Here is a 17,362-nt window from a genome sequence, read left to right on the forward strand (position 1 = left end):
TACTGTATGGCCGGAAATGTTTCTATAACTTTTTAACGAAGCCTCAATCAACAAATTAGTATCCTTGATTTTCGTCTTATTTTGGCCTCTAGAATCTCCCATTAAAATTGTTCCCAGGGGTGGCCGAATACCCTGTATAATATATAAATACTTCTCACTCGACAAAAAATTTGGGGATGTACGAAAGAAAAAACATAATGAATATACAATTTCTATTGTAAATGTACTTATATTTGTCGTGTAGTACAGTCAGAAGAATCTTTTTAAATATAACAAAAATAATGTTACTGTAACTCAGTCCAGAAAATTGTATGGTCTACACCTTCCACAAAAGAAATCTCTGAAACAAACTGATATTCCAAATATGCTACACTTCCTCTACGTAAAATGCAATGCAATGGTAATGGAAAAACTACAAATAGAACAGTTGTTTTGATATAGTATTTCATTTTCGTAACGCACTGATCATCCTCAAGAAAATATACTCATCGTCAATTCTACAAACATCATCCTCCTTACCACCACTCGATCAATTTGAAGCACGCATAATCCTGAAATCCTTATATACCAAATATTTCATTCAAACTTATACGAATATTCTTTTCGCATCTATTTTGTTCCGGATATTACGATCGTGATATTGGAATTTCTGTTAACAGCAAATTGGACCGTCACAAATTTCACTGATCCGTTCATTATAATTACATGAAATTAAATCACATTTTCTGTTGTCGGTGGCAAATTATACAATTGTATGTTCTGCCTGTCAAAGAACTAGATATAATTATATTATTTCTATTAAATCTGAACAATAATGGATAACAATTTTCAAGTGAAAATAACAAGATGTTTCGACTATGCAATATTATAGTGTATATAGTAAAAAATTCGTATAAATTCATTGTAACTGAATTTAGTATTACTCTAGAGATTTTATACAATTATACAGCAATTATACAGAATCAGGAAATAGTGTTTCTCACACACAATTCAGGAACTAAGTACATATTTACATGATAGAATGAAGCATAATGTAAACTATATTTCATTAAAGTTTTAGCGAATATCTCGGAAACTAACGCCGAGCGGTGGTAACATGTATCGGGAAGTTGCCTGGATGATTGATATCTACAAGATATTTCCGTGTATTAATATTATTTTCATATAAATCGTGTATCTCATTTTAACAATTACTAGAAATAAGTAAAAAGCAAAAAGGAAAAGGTGAATATAAAAATATATAGTGATTTCAAGCTTTTTTTAAACTTAAAGTCGTCTGAACGAATTTGTTCTACGCGTTATAGATTCGAAGTTTTGGAATAAGTGCACTCGAACACGTACAAACTCATAAAAAAAGGAGACAATAGAGAGTGTCAAAAGCATAATTGCCATGCCACCCTATTCCTATCAAGGCTTATAGTACACGTAGCTATTTTTCACATTCGCGTTCCTGCTTCCCACTTCACTTATTCGCTTGCCCTCGCCAACGCGTTTTACCCCCATTCCACACATTCGTTCGTTTCTCGCTCCCCAACAACTCTATGACCACCGGACAGGGTAGTTCTGTCGATTTAAGATTGTCGAAGTTATAAAGCTTCTCAAGCATTCCCTCGGGTTGGCAAGTTTTGCTCGAACTTACGTGGCCCTCGTTCGTCCTCGTCTCGTTTCCGTTTGGGTTCCCCTTGGTCCTCTCGCGGGCCCACTTTTTCCACCTCTATTACCAGCAACGTGTCAAAGGAGTCATTTTCCCGTTTCATGGCTCAAGTTTCTGCCGGTTGCTTGCTCGTAAACGAGAGATAATGCTCGGTGTACGTTGCTCGGGCGCGAAAAGGCTTGCTGTATTATGCATGCCTTTGGGCGAGGATCGTGCGGAAGTGCTGGGAATCGTTGCGGTATCTTCGTACGGTTCTAAAAGCGTTTGGCCGAGTGCTTCTCAGCGACAGATCCGTTATTATTGAACACGAGAACTAATGGAAAATTGAACGAGCAGTAAAAGACTGTTCTGTAAACTGCAAAGAAGTCTTTCTATCTCGATACATGGATAATCAATGAATTTATCAAGTACTAGCTGAATACTCGTGCTTCGCTTTTTACCAATAATTTAGGTTTGATTTTTCATTTATGTTTTGATTTAAAGTTATAAATATGTAAGCTTTGATGTTGGGTTATAAATTAATTATATTTATTAACGACGACATGAATACAAAACCCTTATACTATAGAGATCGAACAAAAGACAAAAGAATATGATGATAATCTTATGTCGCTTCGATCGCTTACGCGCGCTATTCAAATGAGCGATAAATATCCTTTAATTGATGTATACTTATATAAAGAAAAATTAGAAATACTATTTGTTGGGTGAATTACTGACACGAGTAGTAGAAATAAAAAAAAATCTTTATTTAATGGAAAAATCTATGTTGTACGTTCGACATTCGCATAATGACTGCGTTTACTAGCGATCACGCCTCGCTGTGGCGGTTGTGCGGACGCCATCTTTTGTTTTAAACATGTACGCATTTGGTATAATGGAAAATTCCAGAATCTTCGTGTGGATTCTTTATACTTCCACACTATTTAATTAAAGAACATTACAAAAGTCGTATATCTAAAGGAAGTTTTTTTAATTCTTTTAATCCTATAGCTTGTGTTAAAGAAAACTATGTGTATTGAAAACACAATTGTGAAATAAATTAAAAGAAGTATTAGTTTTTGTTTATTGTTCCAAAACTTCTTTAAAGATGACATTTTTCGTTCGTTCCTTTGACTTCAGAATCACCAGGTTGTCAAAAGAGATGAACTAACCCGTGAACAGGCAACGTAAATTTACCGTTGTTGGGAATTTGCAATTCATAGACGGCAAACACACGTGTAAAATTGTAAAGAAATACTATTATGAAAATACTGTGGCAAGTATTAACTGGCTAGAAATAATGCGGAAATTTGGATAGAAAAACGCTTGTGGTGAAACTCATCGAGACACTTGATGTTTTGTTTTTAGGAACATTCCAGACATCCAAATGTCTGTCGTCAAGTGGATTCTATGAGGGAAGAGGTGTATGAGCATGTTTGCGCCTGGATGATATTGCAACGCAATAGCCTTAGTAGACGTAAACACAACATTTGAGTTTAAAATAAAAATTACTGTAAATGGAATTCAATCGGCAAATATTCAACATTAAATAATAACGAAACGGTTGCTTCGGGATGTGTATAGTTCCTTTTGCAAGTTTGCTTCTCTCAATAAGTAGAATACGATACAATCGCAACAAAATTTGACGCTGTAAAGTATGGTTGAAGACACTTTTGCGAGAAGTTTCTTTGGCAGATCTCTATCGATTTGAAGGTATATGTAGAATACATCCATGATAGCCATGACAACCTTTCTTTGCAGCCTGTACAGATGTGTCGTATGACTGCGTATATGCCATTATGAAATACTAATAAAATGCGATTAAAAGATATTGGATTTGATAATTCATTGGAGAACCGGACATTTTAGAGATCACTATAGAATCATTATAGTTCATAATTAACTTAAGCTTTTGAGATATTTATAGAATTCTGTGTTGCACGACGAAAAAGAATATAGCCAAAACTTAACCTAATTCGTAAAAACTGATACTGTTTTGATCGTATTAGTAGATTCATATATAATTATAATACCAGGCTTGATCTGTCTTTTTATAACAGCAAGTAAAGTAGTTTCAGTTCGGTTTTGCACTGATTCGATGAAAAGTTTTTTGATGCCACACTCAAAACTTCGAAACATCCATTGTCCAGACCTTTATTGAATTCTCTTTTTCCAATTTTTGCTTCATTTATTTTGACAACTATGTTTTCGCCGCCTATGTGCATTGTATACTTCTTGTTGAGAGCTCTTGCGATGTGTTGCACGTCGAGAGCTCTACTTGCACATCTGTTGATATGCAAAGCGTTGGTTTATTATAGTGGACTGTATTTCTGTTGGACGTGGACCCTCTCTCATTCGTACGACGATATGTGATGGTGTTCGACGTTTTAGTAATTTGTACGCTAAATGTCGCGCCTTATATCCTAATGCAAGAAGCCAGCCGCATCCAATCAGAACCTTTTTCGTTCAGGATTAGTGTGAATACTTCTCTACAGAAAGTTGCCCAATTGACAGCTGTTTCTTATGAAATATCTAACTTTTATTGTAAAAATATTTGTCTGGGCGGTGAAAGCATTATATGATACACGATAAAACGATAACTGGTTTGTAGTTGTAAATGTATATTTTTAAACCAGGTATTGCGTAGCATATTATTTTTTGATATGCAATCTTTTTTTATGCGTTTTTTGCTACTATTTTTTACATAAAATGTGTGTTGACACTCAAACATTAATTTCCCTCTGTTAAACTTAGCACGTGGTCGGGAACTAAGAATTCCGTCTTGTACCTTTATACAGGGTGTCCCACGCAACTGGAACAGGCTATACCTCCTACGGTTGGGAATAGAAAAATATGTTATAAGTCAAAGTTAAATGGTATCAGACGATGCGTAATATGCAACTAATTTTATGCACTTTTGTACATTGATGCATCGGAAAAATGCAACTGCACTTTTTTTTTAAATGAAAACCTACATTTTTGACTGTACCAGTCGACGTACTTTCTTATGCTCTACATAAAAGTACTAACATACTTATACCCTAAACTTAGTCGTTAGGAAATTATCGAAGATAAAAGTTCTCTGAATTATTTCGATCTCTCAGCAAGCGTTCCGGAGTACTTGCGTTACAACAAGTATTCGAACGGTCCTCCATTGCAGTCCAAGCATCTTTCCAACCGTTTCTTGTCGTCGCGCAATGCGTTCCTGATGTCTCCGTAATTTTGGATATTTCTTGTTGAAAGTACCTCATGTTTTGCCGTACACATAGAGGAATTTCTGTATCGTGGAAGAGAACTGGTAGGTCGGATTCCAGAAAGTTTACATACCTCTGACCAGTCAATGTTCCGTTAAAGAAATGTAGACCGATAATCCATTTGTCAAAAATTCCACACCAAACATTTACACTCTACCGTATTTGATTGTTAGTGTTCCTTCTCAGGCGTGGATTTTCAATGGACCATGTATATTCATTATGTCGATTGAACATCCCATTGTTTGTAAATGTCGCCTCGTCTGTCCACAGAATTTGAAATACAAAATTTTCATTTTCCTGTTCATTTCTTTCATTTCCTTCATTTCCAGTTCATTCTTCGGATTTCATCTCTAGCCCGCAATGTTTACCCAACGTAAAACCAAAGGGGATAAAAGTTCTGTGTTCTTAGAATGCGTTGAACCGAGGATTTTGAAATTCTACATTCTCTAGCCAGATCTCTCACAGACGCATGTGGATTTAATTCGACATTCGCCAGCACTACTGTCAATCTACCTTTATCTTTAACAATTGGTTTGAGCACGTCTCGTTTTGGTTTGTGGAAAATGGACGTAAACTGGACTACAATTTGTAAAAATACGAACGCGAGGACTGTTTCCGATTAGGATACGTTTCTCGATTCAGGCTTGCGGTCTCAGTGCCATTTTGATTGCATTTGCTAAACAAAACGAACATATCAACTAATTCACTATTCGTAAATACCATAATTTCGAAACACTGGGTCAGCAAACGATCGCATACAAGTAGTAAATAGTTACTGATGGAAATATTAAACTTACAGTGACTAGTATTAGTAGCCGCAAAACATTGTAAGGCAGCAGATTGTAAAGCAACAGAAATATTGTAATGGATTCTGAGAACTTTTATCTTCGATAACTTCCCAACAAATAAGTTTAGGGCATAAGTATGTTAATACTTTTATGTAGAGCATAAGAAACTGTATCGACTGGTGCAGTCAAAAATGTAGGTCTCCATTATAAAAAAAGGTGCAGTTGCATTTTTCTGATGCACCAATGCACATACAGTCAGTCACGAAAGTCTTCGTACACCTCGTAAAATGATCGCTTAATTACAAATGCTGCGCCGTTTTTCCTCCATATTTTGCCTCTTCCATCCGCTACAAAAATATTATACTTACTTTCGTCAGTGAATAATACTCTTTCCCAAAATTGTATATTCTAGTTTTCATGTTTTTTTGCGAATTCAATTCTCTTAGAACGGTTGATGTCACTGACTAAGGCCACATGACCACGATATCCAGATTTTTTTAAAATTCTTCGAATATTTTCAAGGTATACTGTTTCCCCAAAATCATTTTCGACTTCTGCGGCTATTTTTAGAGCACTTATTTTTTAATCTTGACGTTTAATTTGCAGTACAGATCGAACATCTCTATTAATTAGGATTTTAGGACGACCACTACGTGTTTTGTTTTCATATTTACCAGTTATTTTGAATTTTTTTATTATGTACTGAATAGTAGAATGTTTTCTATCTACAATGTTACTAATTTCACGTAGAGATTTCTTCTCCTTATACAATTTAACAATTAATTCCTGCATTTCAACGCTTGTTTCTCTCCTAAAAGCACCCATTGTCGCTAAATGATTGTTAAACATCTTTCAACTGAATCACAACATCATGAAAACGTAAACAAAACATTGTCGGGGAAACCCAGGTATTATGTTTCAAAAATTTACTAGATTTATTAGATTTACTACCTTCGTATTTTAGTGTACGAACAATTTTGTGACGTACAGATTTCGTTTTTCCTTATTGTATAAAATAATATTCTTAAAAAGACAATAAATTTTTATGCAGTTTAATTAATAATATCATACATAATAATAAATAAATATAATATTATACTAAATTATTGCTTATTTTCTTCAAAATTACTATTTTAGGGGGTGTACGAAAATTTTCATAACTGACTGTAAGTGCATAAAACTAGTTTCATATTACGCATGGTCTGATACCATTTAACTTTGACTTATAACATCTTTTTTCATTCCCAACCGTTTAAGAGGTATAGCCTGTTCCAGTTGCGTGGGACACCCTGTATTATTATCTACACTTGTACTATAATTTTAACATTTGCTTAGTTAGTGTCTATTTATACTACTGTGATTACAGCCGATCTTATTTAATACTCTTTGGATAATAATATTAATAGCCTATTATTCGATAAACACACGTGCTCACTCCTTCCAGTCACACTCAACTCTCCAGACGCGCCCCATTCCGCATTCATTCTTCCGCTCACTACATTCATGCCAACATTCATACTTCCACACCACACTCACTAAAGTGGACGATTCAAAAGATTACTTTACTTCAACACCCTCGATCAAATATCATTTTAATATTACATTTTTTACAATTCATATATCAATATTTATATGAGCCGTTTATTTTGAAAGTGGCGTAAGTTCATTTATGTTCGAATCGAGAAATTGAAGGGTTTGCGTTGGATTAAATTTACAAATATAGGTAACAGATGACATAGTAGAATAATGTTTTTGGGTTTTTAAGGGTGTCAAATTTATCATCTCAATTAGCATAATTAACATTATATAAGAAATAATATGTTTTTGGTGGCTGTGATTGAACTTACGCCACTTTCAAAATCAATGAAATGACGTTTTCAATTCTTAAGAAAGCACAAGTCCATAGGAAAAGTAAATTTCTCTCGAAATAAAAATAAATGTACACACTTTCATGTTATAAAATCAGTAAAATGTTCAACTTTTATTCTTTGTTAAATAATTTTTACATTAAAATTAATATTGTTTTATTAATTATTATTCAGTCTTCTCCAGTTTGTATAATGTAATAAATCTATTAAGTCCTTATATTTTAGGTTTGTGAATGGTCTCGTTTTTTTGTATAGTTTCATATATATAGTTAAAAAATATTTAAAAGCATAGTTTCTTGACGATCCTTTATCATTTCTTAACCGATTTCTTTTGACAATTAAGCGCTCAGAAGCTTCGTAAAGTAATATATTTTATTTATTAAAATCACCTAAATTCCAAAATCTATCGAAAATTTTTTTCGTTTTTTCTGCATGAAAGTATTTAAGAAAACTGTAGAAACAAGTAAAAATACTCAGCAAGTGAAACAACACTGTTCATCACTTTGGTTTTCAACGCAGCCTGCGCGAAAACAGTGCGCTTCTTTTTGTGGACAGACACTGTTCTGTGTTTATAACAAATTCATTGCACATTGATAATTCAACTGCTACTTTGATAACACTATGCAACAAAATAAAAAAGCTGGGATCTCATAAAATTTTATTACATAATATTGTTGCGACGGATTGAAGATGCATCGTTGCGGCAATGTGAAGGCTGTTCCGCAAAGATGTGAAGCTGCCTCTTCGGACGAGCGGAAGCGAGGACCCGTGCCTTCCGGTTGCTAGAAGAACCGGCAACGGTTTAAAAGAACAGAACTACGAAAGACCTCGTAGCGTGCGAACGTGTGATCAAAGCCTTGTTAAATAAAGTTCCTTGTTTGTTTGTTTGTTCTTAGTTTTGTGTTTATTAGTTGTGTTACAATGAGTTCTACAATATTTGAAACTCTCACAATGGGACTTACGCCACTTTCAAAATAAACTTTTTCATCATTTCATTAACCAGCAAGTTTTCGTGTTACAAAATCTTAATGATTTTAAATATATTAGTAACAAGTTGCTTCAGAATGAAAAGATTATGTAAAAATGTAACTATTAAGGTAGCTAACTCGATTTTTTTGGAAAATAGACTTACACCACTTTCAAAATAAACGGCTCGTATGTATTAATAAATATTGTAAATTTAACTACAAAAGGTGTAGTTAATTTTCAATGTCTTTAGTTGTTAAATTTCTGTATAGTTTATTTGCAAAAAGTGCTTCAAGAAAGTTTGAAAAAACGTATTTTACACTAGAATACCCCCTTAAAGAATAAAGTCAAGGGCAGAACCACCTCGAGCTGTCTTTTATGCCGGGAATACACTGGAGAGAACAGTTCGCGAGCAGCCTGCGAGCAGCTCATGAACTGCTTTCAGGTATGTAGTTCGCAGGCTGTTCGTCAACGGAAACAGCCGCGTTTCCACATTGGAGCTCGCGAACAGCTTGCGAATAGTTACAACCTACACAAACTTCAAGTTCGCGAACAGTCCCTTTGATGTATCGTTTCCCGTGTGAACAACTTTTTTACTTTGTATTAAGTTTCAAGTATTTTATGAGTCCTTCAAGTATTTTATGTCTTATTACATCGTTTAATCGATTTGGCATACTTCCTATTAGTTTTAAAGTGTATTTGGTTCAATACTGAAGGATAAAGCCAGCTGCAAGAGCAATGATCCTGACGAATTCTTATCAAAAAAACTTTATTTTACAAGAATAATTATTTCACACCGCACAAGCTTGCTCTGCATTTACCAATCGCTCTCAATGCTCTGCCTTCCCCGGTCGCTCTCTCCTAATCTCTCATACACATACACACACACACATTCTGCATTCGTTTCGCAACCTGGCAATCGATTAATTTGTTTTCCCGGTTCGAACGGCTGACTCCGATTCCGGTCATAGCAATCGATTGATTTGCTTTTCCAGTTCGAACAGCTGACTCCAGTCACTCACCTCACACATTTACACAACACGCACTCACATTCTCACCTCACAATACTATTCCAAACTTCCACAATTTTTTCTTTTAGCATTTGTTTATTGGAAATTTCGTGCTTGCGTAGTCTTATATCTATCTCCACCCATAAATTTTCTATGGGATTTGTTGAGAGCTCTTGCAAGGTGTTGTACGTCGGGAGCTCTTCTTGCACGTCTGCTGATATGCAAGGCGTTGGTTGTGTAGTGGACTGTATTTCTGTGGTGTGGACCCTCTCTCGTTCGTACGACGTCGCGTGATGGTGTTCGACGTTTTGGTCTGATTTGTACGCTAAATGTCGCGCCTTATATCCTAATGCAAGAAGCCAGCCGCATCCAATCAGAACCTTCTTCGTTCAGGATTGGTGCGCTGGTATTTCTTGCATTTCGCGTTCGCGAGGGTAGACTGCGCGTCCCAGGTATCGAGAAAAACTCTGGCTCAACAGTCAGGACCAGGTCGCGAGGTCGCTGGAGCGGGCCCTTTATGACGGTTATTTAGTTTACATTGACACTGAAACCATTTAGCGTCAATGTAAACGCCGAATTGTTGTTGTGAGCGGAACGGCATGTTTCGCGACGCAACAGCGTCTGTCTATCTTTCGTTGCAAATTCCAAAGGCAATACTGACCATTCTCTTTGCAATTCTTCTTCGTCGAAACCGTCGAATTTTTTAGCGATAAAGAGAACATTTCTGAAGGAACTGTCTCTATCTGTATCATTCAACACGAAGCTAGGTTCAAAAACATACAACTTGCTAAGAAATTCATCATCGATTAGCAATCGATGACGAATTTCATTTGCAGCTGTAATATAAAACATTAAACAATTTTTTCTTACGGTTTCTACGATCTCGGATTTGCCTTCTGCATTCAATTGAGCCTCCAGCGTGCTACAGTCGATTGTAGACTTTTTAATTCTAGTTCTTTATTAGGCTTCCTCCAAATTTTCCCTCTTCCGTTACATTCAAAAATATTAAATTTCGTCTCATCAGAAAAAATAACTTTTCTCCAAAAGATATTACTTTTACTTCTGTATTCCTTCGCAAATGCTAATCTCTTTATTCTGTTAATTTTTCGATCATGAAAAGTTTCAGCAGAAACTTTCTATTGAACATGTCATTACACATTGTAGCTAATCTAGATGTACTAATTTGAGGAGTTTGTTGCACTTCATGTATTATAGTTTTTCTTTCTCGAACGGTTAAAATCTTTGGTCTTCCAGTACGTTAGTTATTGAACAAACTATCACTTGCTTTTATCCGTTTAACGATAAATTGGATAGTCGATTTACTTCTGTCCATTATTTTTGTTATCTCAATATAATTGTTACCCCTCTTGGTGTAATTTAAAGATTATTTGACGCTCTTCTAGAGTAGCCTCGGACTTCTTTCGACTCATTTCTAATTATTGATGTTATTTTTACACAATTTCGAACTAGATTACTTTGTTTGTGTTCACTCAACCAACTGTGAACTATGGAAATTATTTTCAATGTGAAATGACATTCGAAGAAAAAGAAAATCGACTGTGCTAAGAATGGTACGAATACTTTTGTGGACTGTTATTACGTACTATCTAGAGTGAAATCAATATATTTTTGTTATTAGGTAATCAATTTTGTTATAATTTGGTATAAATAAACTTTATACATGTGCTCATTGATAGCAAAAAGTTTATTGTAAAATCTTACGTGTATCGTTTGATTTTAACAAATTTCTCCCATAAGCATTGAGAGTCGAATACTTATGGGATTTACTGTAGAAGCGACGCTCTCGGAGCTCAACGTTCGGCTGTAGCGTGGACGAGGAACGATTCTTGATACAGGTAGTCCTCCTACAACACGGCATCCTCTATAATACGATTCATAAATTGCGAGAACCCTCCTACAACACGGCATCTTATAATACGGTTTCGTTTTAACACGATAAAAAAATTGCGAAAACCTTTGTACAACACTGTACTCCTACAGCACTGGATAATATGATTTTTGCTTAACATATTTAAAAACTAAATTACCTTAAAATAATGAATTATAGTGGCTTTACATGAAAAAATATAAACAAATTATAATTTATTAAATTAAAATAATATTTGTGCGTCAAATTAAAATAATATTTGTTGTTTTTTTTTTGTTTTGTGTTATACATACATTTATATTTTTCATAAAAATTAAGTTGCTTATGTAGAATTAAAAAGAAAATATTTGTTTTTAATAAGTTTTCGGAACGTAACTCCCCTTTTTATACTGGCTCTGAGTTTCATATAACACGGTTTCACACAACACGGCATTTTCTAGGAACCTATTTACCGTGTTATAGGAGGGTTACCTGTACTTTGTTGATGCCTATTGGAGGCGGCTAGTGTAGAAAAGAACAGCCAGCATCTGACAAAGCCGAACGCCCGAGCATTGCCGAATTTGCTATCGTTTTCTTCGCTTCGTATCGACTATAGTGAAACACAGGCAATGCTTACGGTAGCCTATACGAAATCGGTATTCTAATTTCGACCTCTCTTGGTAGAGGTAGAGGTTGCAGAATAAAATACTAATTCTGTATAGGCTCCAGTAAATATCGCCTGTTTCGCTACAGCCGACGTGGAGTGACCTGAGCGATGCATGAATAAATAGGATCTGAATTGTATATCGTATTTGGTGTCATTTTAATCAAAAAAGTGTCACGAATATGTTGATGAAGTTTGAGAAAAGGAAGCACAAAAATAAAGATAAATTTCGTTGTTGATTTAATATTGTATATGTACTGATTACATCGCGTCATGACTTTAGTATGTACACTTTAAAGAAAGGACAAATGTTGCATACGTTATAATTTATGAAAAACAATAATGAAAGTTACGTTGTATTTGATCTTACAAGGGACCATCCCGAGGTGTAAATCTCCAATTTTGATGAAACTTCGCAATTATGTAGTTCTCATAAATCTATTAGACACGTATGTAGCTGCTAATATTCACTTTAAGGGGTTGAAATCAGCCCTCAAAGTTGGGGGTTCAAAACATACTTTGTTGAATATCTCGGAAACTATTAGAGATAGGGGTCTGCTTCAAATAGATGGACTTTATGTTTTTAAACGGCGAATTTGATGGTGTAAAAAGATTTGCAAAAATTTTATTTGTTTAAACAATATGTTAAAAAATAGCACATTTTTTTATTTTTCTCGTTGGATATTAATGATTTTTTTTTCTCCATTTATACAGAAAAACTACACATTCATGTACAAAATACGGATAAATTGAAATCTTGATTTTTTCATAATAAAGAAAGATTTTATATTTGTAATTTTGTTCGTATTTCGTGTTGTACGAAGTGCCAGATCGCATACAGGGTGTTCGGCCACCCCTGGGAAAAATTTCAATGGGAGATTCTAGAGGCCAAAATAAGACGAAAATGAAGAATACGAATTTGTTGATGATGGTTTCATTAAGAAGTTATTAACCTTTAAAGTTCCGCCAATACTGAACTTTTTTTCTCGAAAGTGGGTAAGATTTCGGGAGTATGTCTATTCACCGAAAATGATTATAATTTACCCTCGCAACCGAAAATAATTTTTTCAGAACGATTTGAAATTTTTTTTTTTTTATTGTATAGGCACCTGTCGATTTTCCTTAAAAATTCGTTTTTGATTTTTAATAATTTCGTTTGACGTCCTACACAAAAGTTGTTTAATACTTTTTTGTAGGTACTTATGGGCTCTACTTCAGAAAAAAGTTTCATTGAAATATATTCACTATTATAGGAGTTATGGCTGTTTGAAAATTGGACCATTTTTATGGGGTTTTTCTAACATTACGGGGCCAAAGAACAACCTTTCCAATATTTTTATAATTGTTACATATTCTACACTGAAATACGCGGCGTTTGGCTTTTTGAACATTAAAATCGTCCAATCCGTTCAGAAGTTATGGTATTTTAAAGATTCGCATGAAATTTACGGGAAGCAATTTTGGCCTGAAATTATATTTTCGGTAAGGAATTTTTTCCTCGAAAATGGTTAGGATTTCGAGGGTATGTCTATTGACCAAAAATTATTATAATTGGTCCCTGCAATCAGAAATAATTTTTTTAGAACGATTTAAAATTTTTTAATTTTGTTGAAAAATTTCACTCCTTCCCGAATTTTTTTCTCCAAACTGGGTAGGATTTCCAGGGTATATCTATTCATCAAAAATGATTATAATCGACCCTTGCAATCGGAAATAATTTTTTTAGAACGATTTGAAAAACTTTTTTTCGCCGAGAAATTTCACCACCTACCCGAATTTTTTTCTCGAAAGAGGGTAGGATTTCGGGGATATCTTTATTCATAAAAAATGATTGCAATTGACCCCCGCAACTGAAAATAATTTTTCCAAAACGATTTGAAATTTTTTAATTTAATTGTTAATAACTTTTTAATGAAGCCTCCATCAACAAATTCGTATTCTTGATTTTCGTCTTATTTTGGCCTCTAGAATCTCCCATTGAAATTTTTCCCAGGGGTGGCCGAACACCTTGTATGCGATCTGGTACTTCGTACAACACGAAATACGAACAAAATTACAAATATAAAATCTTTCTTTATTGTGAAAAAATCAAGATTTCAATTTATCCGTATTTTGTACATGAATGTGTAGTTTTTCTGTACAAATGGAGAAAAAAAATCATTAATATCCAACGAGAAAAATAAAAAAATGTGCTATTTTTTAACATATTGTTTAAACAAATAAAATTTTTGCAAATCTTTTTACACCATCAAATTCGCCGTTTAAAAACATAAAGTCCATCCATTTGAAGCAGACCCCTATCTCTAATAGTTTCCGAGATATTCAACAAAGTATGTTTTGAACCCCCAACTTTGAGGGCTGATTTCAACCCCTTAAAGTGAATATTAGCAGCCACAAAAAAATACGTGTCTAATAGATTTATGAGAACTACATAATTGCGAAGTTTCATCAAAATTGGAGATTTACACCTCGGGATGGTCCCTTGTTAGTTGAATCAGAAAAATGTCACAAATATGTTAAAAGTTTCAAAACAAAAAAAGGAAAAATAAAAAATTTGTATTATTATACTAGTGTTGCCTTAGTAATTTGAACCCGTATCGTGTGACAATGTTCGACGACCGACTGTCAAGCGCACCGCTATCTTGCCGAACCACCTATAGGAAGGCAGACTCGCCGATACAGCGAGTGCTGGGTTGTGACGGTGCGCAGTGTAGATAAGTAGAGGGGATACGACAGTTGCTTATATCCGTGGCAAGTTTTGCGCTTGTATAGAGAAAATACTGTTGAGCGTTATAGGGCTACGACGCGTTTTCGTCGTTGTAACGGATCTGTGGGTATCGGTGGTTGCTCGCGTTCGCCGGTGTTCCAGGAAACGTGACGTCAGGCTCGATTCCTTTGTTCCCACTAAAGCAGACTTCGCAGGCAGTCGAACGCTGGGCAGTTTTCGTTGACGACTGGACGAGGCAAGATGAGGTCTCTCCGTGGAAAGTGTTACGTCGCGATCCAGAAATCGTTCGAGTTTTCGAAGTTCGACGGTTTTAATTTGAGATTCTTAAAGAGTTAGTGCAACTTGTGACATGCGAAGCCTGGGTTCTTTCTGCGTGTGGAACTATTCATAGTAATGTGTGAAACAAGGTATTGCGTTTACCATAAATTTTCCTATATCGTGGTCGGGAATCAGTTACTTAATTAAAGCATATCATTCATATCAAGTTTTGTTAGTTTAAAATAAGATTTAAACAGTCTTTAGAATATTTAATTTAGTAATAAAAATAAGTATTAACTAGTAATTAAATATGATTGAAATTAACATTTTTATTTATTATTTTGCGTCTGTTGAAATTTTCCTGTCTGTCCGTACTTTGTACAAATCATAACTACGTGCAAGTAAAAATTAAAATTGTCGACACACACAAAGTGCTTATGTTGTTTAAAGGTCGACGCAAAAAGGATTCTTGTAAGTTTATTTTTCATTTAGCAAGGGTCGAGATGCGAATAAACTAATTACTGACTTTCAGTTGCGAAAATTATTATAGTACATAAATTTGCTTTCACAGACATCGCATGTTGCGAATATTCAACTTCAAGGTCGTTTTTCACGAAACTATTTCTTCAACGCTGATATTTGTTATGATTTTGATAATAATGAAAAAATCTTTAATAAATTTAGCATGTACATAAAGTAAATTCATTCTTATCGTTAAGACTACAATCAATATGATATCTGTAATCGCTTCTTTTGTATTTAAATAGTCGTGTCTTTTCTTTTTTTATAAAATTTCATTACTTTATATCTAAAATATCGTCTCAAAAGTGTTCAATATTTGCTTTCGTTATTTTCCTGGTCATAGTTTTACTTATTCTGAACTGTGAAAATACAATTTTCAGTTCAGGGCCATTCTACCCTGTAGGCAAAAAAAAAAGATGTTTCTTTGTGATTTTTTTTGCGGTCTTTTAAAAAACTATTAATTCCGGATTTTGTGGATATATTTATTATATATTTAACTATATTTACGAATTTTTGCAACGCATAATATCTATTGATTATGCAGTTTTTGTTGATCGACAAACAACAATTTTTACGTACAGTGGCCGACTGCATAGGTAATATTTTGCGAACAAGTTATTCTAAATCCAAAAACCAAAGATATTCTTAATATAGATAAATCTGGTTATAGTATGAACTAAGATATTTTCAAAAAAACAATAAATGGCACAATGGTAGTTATTTTACGAAAAGGTACTGAATATTTTCATATATTCGGTTGCTTTTTTGTTAATAAAAGAAAAATTATTGCATATATCGCCGTTATCTTAATTCATGCGATAGAGAGACCAGTTCTAAAGATACTGCATAAATTTGGTGTTGATATCTTGAATAGTTTTTATGTTATTATCTACGCAGTGTCGAGAAAAACAGCTTTCAGGTTTTACGTCCAGTTGTTATACATGTGCGTAGTACATTTCAGCAGGCTATAACTTCGTTAGTTTTCCGAATTTCAATTTAATATTTGGTATATATATTTTCGAGAGTACATACTAAATTCATTTTTTTTAATCCCACAAAATAGAGAGGCTCCTTTAACACTAGAACTACCGAACTGATCAAAATGACCCATTAATAATTTCTAATAAAAATTATAAAAAATATACTCGGTCTAATTTTTGATAACTTACGGTAGTTTTCTATAAAGGAATGAATAAACATTTATTTCCATTGCATTTTACATTTCTTCGAGTACCTATCGTTTTAATTTCTTTGGTACAAATAAATACACCATAATTGTCGGTAGTTCTAATGTTAATATACAAAATAAAATATAGTGTACAAAATAAAAATGATTGTAAATGATGTCTAAGGAAGCGAAGAAACGCCTTATTTTAGCATTCTAGATTTGCAGATCCTATTTCGACAAAAGCAAAGATTAAAACTGTAGTGCCATTCATAATTCCCTGAGGATAATAATGGTCTAAATACAACAGGTTCGAAAATTACGTTAGCTTTACGTTAGTCGTTATTCTTACGAGACTAAAGCTATTTACTAGGTTGGGAAAGTAAGCCAACGGTTATTTATTAAGTAGCGTTCTCTACAACTCGTCATAAAATCTGACTGATGTTCAGAATTAAAGTAATACAGGTTAAATGTATAGTAACGACTAGTTTCGTTTTTGAGCACATTCCAGTTTTCAATATTTATAACAAGTCAGTCGAATTAAAAATTGCTCTTGCAAATGCGCTGTTTTAAGTTGAAAATTGTTACACTGGATTTTACGTTGTGTCACAGTATTTATACAGTATTTCATTACAT

General features: G+C 34.0%; 1 protein-coding gene across 2 annotated transcripts in view; it reads left to right on the forward strand.

The window, feature by feature from the left end:
* Positions 1-17,362, forward strand: part of Sema2a (Semaphorin 2a) — a 1,678,677-nt gene that overhangs the window by 487,790 nt on the left and 1,173,525 nt on the right. The window lies entirely within an intron of this gene.

Source organism: Colletes latitarsis, chromosome 6 (assembly GCF_051014445.1).
Source record: "Colletes latitarsis isolate SP2378_abdomen chromosome 6, iyColLati1, whole genome shotgun sequence".
Lineage (NCBI taxonomy): Eukaryota > Metazoa > Arthropoda > Insecta > Hymenoptera > Colletidae > Colletes > Colletes latitarsis.